Raw genomic sequence first — 7,218 nt, 5'->3', positions numbered from 1 at the left:
CTCTATGAATAAATAGATAAAATCTTAAAAATAAAAAGGACAGTATGAGAAGTGGGAGAAAAGACTCACTCTATGGTAGAGAAACATGACAAATACTACTTCACACAGCTGATCAAGGTCAACATCAATGGTAATAAATCATGTTGATAGAATGTACCCTTGATGTGATGTGATGAAAATGGCATTTTACCTCTGTGGCTTCATTTTCAAAACCCAAAACTTCCAGTCTAATTATGAGAAAAAAAACATCAGACAAATCCCATTTTTGGACATTTTACAAAATACCTGCCCAGCACAAGCTGGAGGTAGGGACAGAGGGAGAGGGAGAAGTAGATTCTCCACTGAGCAAAGAGCTGGACTTGGGGCTTGATCTCAGGACTCTGAGATTATGACCTGAGCCGAAGGCAGACACTTAAGTGGCTGAGCCACCCAGGCGCCCCTAAAAGTGCAGTATTGAGTTAAAGAGTATATACATCAGTAATTCAGTTTATACATTAAACTCCCCTCCATATAGGGGAAATTTACGCTGCCACCAGCAATATAAGAGAGCACATACTTCCCCACAGCCTCATCAACGCAGTCTGTGGTTAAACTTTTATATATTTCTAATCTGATAGAAGAAAAATGTCTTCTCAGTTTGCTTGTAATTTGCATTTCTCTTATTGCAGTTGAAGCTGAGCAAATATCCATGCTTGCTTCATTTGCTCGCATGTCATTTCACTTTCTGTGAGCCGTCTCTCTATATTCATAGTCCATTTTTATACTGGGCTTTTGTGGTTTTCCGTATAAAATTCTAGGAGCTTTTTATATTTTAGGAAGATTTGCCTTTGCCTGCCATAGGGGCTGCCAATATTCCACTTTGTCATTTGTCTTTCCACTAGGTTTTTAATGCCTGCCACATGGACTCCACCCCTCCTTCACTCCTGCAGAAGGCTTTCCTCGGGTGCCTGACCCCTCTCAGAGCCACATCCCCAAACCCATCTTGTTCCTCATTCTTCCTGGTGACATCTGGCTCTATACTGAAGACTCCTCTTGTGTGTAAAAAACATTTACATAGTCCTTTGTCTGGCTTCCCCGGGATTACGTATTCTCATTAGGACACAGAAAATAGAGAAACGCACACAGAAGAAAACTAACATTCACCTGTTAGTGAATTCACAACACTTCCTGCTTCTCAAGGCGTGTGTGTGTGTGTGTGTGTGTGTGTGTGTGTGTTCATTTATGAAAGAAATTTAAGAAATCTACCCAGTCCCTCCGGGGCGATTATCACTGCGCTTTCACGCCTCTCAGAGTTTTCCTGGTGCATATTCTTCCCCCGGGCCTGTCAACTGGCGGCGATGGGGATGGGATGGCAGGATGGCAGCGTGGGTAGCAACTGGCCCTCCTGCTCATCCCTACCCGTGGTGACCTTCCCTCTCCGGGGACCCCCCTCCGCCTCTCCCCCATTCCTCCTGCCCTGCCTAAGCCTTTTTTTTTTTTCTTAAGATTTTATTTATTTATTCATGAGAGACACAGAGAGGGAGGCAGAGACCCCCGATGCCCTCGGGGGCGCACCAGCCCCGCCTCACCTGGACTCTGACCCCCGCCCTCCCCGGCGGCCTCCCACCACCGTTCGTCACCCTCCGCCCATCCCCGTCCCCGAGCACCCTCCCCCGCCCTCGGGCTTTTCCCGGCCATCCCGCTCGGAAGCCGCCCCCCATTCCCCCCTCCCCCGCCCCCAACCACCGACCTCACCCCTGCCACGCCTTCTGGGGCCCCGACTCCAGGCTCCCGCGCCCCGAAGGCGGCGGCGCTGGGCAGTTCCCCCGGCCCCGCCCCCTCCCCGCCCCCCCTCCTCCCCGCCCCCCCCGCCCCCCTCCTCCCCGCCCCCACGCCCCGCGCCGGCAGCGCCCCTGGACTCCGAAGGTGCCTGGCACTTTCCCCAGCAGAACAATTGTGTCTCCCTATTGCAACTTCCTGTTTACCCCTCCGCCTCCGCTCCCTACGCTGGGGGCAGGGCTGTCTTTCACTGACGCGCTTCAAGTGCAGGCCCCGCAGCCCTAACCGCGGGTGTGGACCGAGGACACCACGGGTGGGTTTCCCAGCTAACGCCATCGCCCCCCATCTGGAACCTTCGAAGGTTTCAACCTCCCGGAGGGCCAAGCGGGCCCTGTTGGAATTGGAACCTTCCTGGGTCTGATGTGCAAACTCCTCTACCTCCACTGTCTTCCTGCCCTCCCTCTTCGGACTCTGACAGAGGCCCTCTCTGAACCTCAGTTTTCTCATCTGTCTAGGGAAGAGAACACTAAGGGGATAATTCTATGGGGATAATTCTAAGTATATGATTCACATGAATCGTATACTTTGTAAATGGCAATGTGATAAAAGAATATGAGAAGTGGGTACATTATTAAAAACAGTGCTGCAAAAAAAAAAAAAAAAAACAATGCTGCCATTCACTGAGCTTGTTTTCTATACCAGGCATCTTTAAAACAAAAAAAAAAAAAAAAAGATTTTATTTATTTATTAGAGAGGGAGCAAGTGTGCGTGCACACTCAGCAGGCAGAGGGAGAGGGAGAAGCGGGACCCCAGCTGAGCAGGGAGCACAATGCAGGGCTAGATCCCAGGACCCTGAGATCACGACCTGAGCCAATGGCAGATGCTTAACTGTTGGAGCCACCAGGTGCCCCTATATGAGACAAAGTTCTAATATCTCACTGGTATTAAGGTCTTTTCATCCAAATCAGCTCTGTTTCAAACAGAGGTAAACTGAGGCACAGAGCAGTTAATGATTCATTTGCCTAAGATTCTACATTGGAGGTAGAAGAGCTGAGACTTGAACGCAGGCAGAGCCTATGTGCTTCACCACCACCCTATACTGCATTGCTATTAAATAACATATAATATGTTAGTATTATTTGGCCGGAGAGCTGCCGTGTTCGAATAAAACTGATCTGTCACACAACCACCCTCTCCTGGGATGATTCTAACTCTAACGGCCATTCTGTAGGTCAACTTTTGTGTACATATCTATTTGACTATCCCAAGAATGGAAACATATTTTGTTTTTGTTTTGTTTGTTTTTTTTTTTTTGGAAACATGTTTAAAATGCAGAAAAGAACCATGCCCGTATTTTCTGTTCTTCAACATTTGTGTTATCAGATTCAAACAGAATAAATACCCCTCAGCTGAGCTGCACAGAGTTTAACAGCATCTGTTCTGCTACAACTTACAGGGAGTTACCTTCCGAAGTCCTGAAAATATTTATTCCCCCAACCCACCATTGCAGGTCTTCCAAGGAAGTTTAGGCTGAGTTTCCAGTCCTTTCCCTCATATTTGCAGAATTTCCTCACCAAGAGAGAGAATGAGAAAAAGAGAGAGAGAGAGAGAGAGAGAGAGATGGGGGCAGGGGCAGAGAGGGAAGAGGCCAGCCAAAGTGGGCCCCTGCATTTGCATTCACAAAGGGCAGGAGAAGAGAGATAAAGGTTTAGTGGCCACAGATAGTCCTTCTGGGTCTGTGACTCGGGGCGCAGTCTGTGCTCCCCTGGATTGCCATGGGGGTGGCATGGCAATGTCGCCTCCACGTAGGTAAGTTCCCCAGGTCTCCCTCCTTTGCCTGCCCTATTGCCACTCCCGATGCCAGCCCTAACCCTGGCACAAAGTGCCAATTCCTGCCTATGGGGGCCAGAGAACGGAGGGAGGAGAGAAAGGTACCATTTCTAGACAGCTAAGGAGAGCATAGAAAGGAGGACACCCCCACCCCCCAAGGACAGCCAGAAGTGAGAGGCCTGCCTCCCAGCACCATGTTCCCTAACTGCCAGCCCTCATTGTCTCTACTGCTGGGGATCCAGAAATTGATAGGAGGTAGGGAGGGAAGGAGATGAGGAAAAGGTGAAGAGAGAGAGATCCAGAGAAAAGGGGTAAGAGGTTAGAGAGACCAACAACAGGCACACCTTAGAGATAATGCAGGTTCAGTGCAGCAAAGCACATATTGCAATAAAGTGAGTGAGATGAATTTTTTGGCTTCCCAGTGCATATAAAAATTATGTTAATAAATAAAATCTTTAAAAAAAAAAAGTAGCCCCGGGTGGCTCAGCGGTTTAGCGCAGCCTTCAGACCAGGGCGTGATCCTGGAGACCCTGCATGGATGGAGCCTGCTTCTCCCTCTGCCTGTGTCTCTGCCTCTCTCTCTCTGTCTCTCATGAATAAATAAGTAAAATCTTTTAAAAAATTATGTTTACACAATACTATAGTCTTGTGAGTGTGCAATAGCATTATGTCTAAAAAAAAACCCAATGTGCATATCTTCATTAAAAAACTACTTTATTGCTGGGGTGCTTACATGGCTCAGTCAGTTAGGCAGCTGCCTTTGGCTTGAGTCATAATCTCAGGGTCGTGGGGTCGAGTCCGCTTCCTCCCCCCACTCCTGCTCTTGCTCTCTCTTTCTCAAATAAATAAAATATTTTTAAAAATATTTTTTAAAAAACTACTATATTGCTAAAAAAATGCTAACCATCTGAGATGAGATTTTAGCAAGCTGTAATTTTTTTGCTGGTGGAGGATCCTGCTGACTGATCAGGGTGGTGGTGGCTGAAGCTTGGAGTGACTGTGGCAGATTCTTTTCTTTTTAAGATGTTATTTATTTACTTGAGAGAGAGAGAGCGCGCATGAGCAGGAGGAGGGGCAGAGGAAGAGGGAGAAGCAGACTGCCGGCTGGCTGAGCTGAGAGCCCCATGCAGGGTTCACTCCCAGGGACCCCTCCCCCACCCCAGATCACAACCTGAGCCAAAGTCAGAAGCTTAACCGACTGAGCCACACAGGCGCCTCTGTGGCAGTTTCTTAAAAAATAACGGTAAAGTTTGCCACACTGAGTGACTCTTCCTTTCACAAATGATTTCTCTGTAGCATGTAATGCTGTATGATAGCATTTTACCCACAGCAGAAATTCTTTCAAAATTGGAGTCTGTCCTCTCATACCTGCTGCTTTCCCAATTATGTTTATGGAATATTCTAAATCTTTTTTTAAAAATTTCTTTTTTTTTTAAAGATTGTATTTATTTACTCATGGGAGACACACAGAGAGAGAGAGGCAGAGACAGAGGCAGAGGGAGAAGCAGGATCCACGTAGGGAGCCTAATCCAGGACTCTATCCCAGGACCCCAGGATCACACCCTGGGCTGAAGGCAGACGCTAAAGGCAGGCGCTAAAGGCAGGCAGGCGCTAAACTGCTGAGCTACCCAGGTGTCCCCAGTCTCCATTCCTGATTCTAGTTCTCTTACTAATTCCACCCCGTCTGCAGTCACTTCCTCCATTGAAATCTTGAACCCCTCAAAGTCCTCCACGAGGTTTAAAATCAAATTCTTCCAAACTTCTCTTAATGTTTTATTTTTTTCTTCATGAATTTGCATGTCCTTCTTGCATTTCTTTACGTGCTAATCTCTGTATCGTTCCAATTTTAGTACAAGTGTTGTTGAAGCAAGCACCCATTAATGTTGATATGTGACCTCCTCCCATGCATCACAAATGTTCTTAATGGCATCTAGAAGGGTGAATCCAGGGGGCAGCTGGCTGGCTCAGTCAGTAGGACATGTGACTCTTGATCTCAGAGTTGTAAGTTCAAACCCCATGTTGGGTACAGAGATTACTTAAGGAAATTAAAAAAGAAAAAAAAAGTAGAATGGTGACTGCTTATCAGAGATTTTCAACTTACTTTGCCCAGATCCATAAGAGGAATCACTATCCATGGCACCTTTAGCCTTATGAAATGTATTTCTTAAATACCAAGACTTGAATGTTAAAATGACTCCTTGATCCAGGGGCTGTAGAGTGGATGTTGTGTTAACAAGCATGAAAACCTTAACCTGGGTGAGCAGGTTCATCAGCAATGAGCAGTACTATTTTGAAAGGAATCTTTTTTCCTGAGCAGTAGGTCTCAACAGTGGGCTTAAAGTATTCAAAATATTCAACTGTGTTTCAAACCGATGTGCTGTCATCCAGGCTTTGTTCCATTTATAGAGCAGAGGCAGCAGAATTCTGAAGGGTCTTAGAATTTTCAGAATAGTAAATAAGCATTGGCTTCATCCTAAAGTCATCAATTGCATTAGCCACTAACAAGGGAGTCAACCTGTCCTTTGAAGCTTTGAATCGAGGCATGGACCTCGTCTCTCCAGTTCTGAAAGTCCTAGATGACATCTTCTAATAGAAGGCTCTTTTGTCTACATTGAAAATCCGTTGGAGCTCCTGGGTGGTACAGTCAGTTGGGCATCCAACTCTTGGTTTCGGCTCAGGTCATGGTCTCAGGGCTGTGGGATTGAGCCCCATGTTGGGTTCCATGCTTGGTGCAGGATCTGCTTGGGATTTTCTCCCTCTCCTTCTGCCCCTCCTGCCTGTGGTTTCTCAAATAAATAAATAAATAAATAAATAAATAAAACCTTTAAAAAGTTTATTTATGATTGATACTAAATCTTTTTCAGTTATGCAGAAAGTCTTCTCCAGTCTGTGATGGACTGCCTTTTCATTTTGTTTATAATATCTTTTGTTGATGAAAAGTTTTTGAATTATCACTGAAGGTGGGTGATTGATACATAGGGGTTTGTTATACCATTATCTCTACTTTTGTGTAATTTTGAAAATGGCCATAACAAGGAACACCTGGGTGGCTCAGTGGTTGGGCACCTGCCTTCAGCCCAGGGCGTGATCCTGGAGACCGGGGAGTCCCACATCGGGCTCCCTGCATGGAGCCTGCTTCTCCCTCTGTCTGTGTCTCTGCCTCTCTCTGTGTATCTCTCATGAATAAATAAAGTATTAAAAAAAAAAAAAGGTGCATGTGTTACCTACTGAGCCAGCCTGGTGCCCCATACTTCTATAGCTGATGCTCCAGATGATCAAAAATTACCTTCCAAAAAAACCCCAAAATGACCTTCCCTTCCCCGTCATAGATGACCAACTGTCCCAGCCCCCTTTCTGACCCTGTATTCTGACCCTGTCCCTTCTCTTCTGATCAGAAATTCTCTCTCTGCCCTATATATTCCTGAGTCTATTCCTAAATTCTCTATTCTGGGGCGGGGGGGGGGACCAAAAACAAAAAATAAATTCTCTATTCTGTTCCTTAGTCACTGTGTCTATTTTTGCACTTTGCCACATCGTTGTAATTCTCATATTATCAGATTGGCCACATTGGTACCATCTCTTCTTTTTCTTCTCAGATTGACTTGGCTATTCTTGGTCCTTTTTTCTTCC

This window comes from Vulpes lagopus, chromosome 1 (genome assembly GCF_018345385.1).
Source record: "Vulpes lagopus strain Blue_001 chromosome 1, ASM1834538v1, whole genome shotgun sequence".
Lineage (NCBI taxonomy): Eukaryota > Metazoa > Chordata > Mammalia > Carnivora > Canidae > Vulpes > Vulpes lagopus.
The sequence above is the reverse complement of the archived record's forward strand: the minus strand, read 5'-3'. Positions refer to the sequence as shown.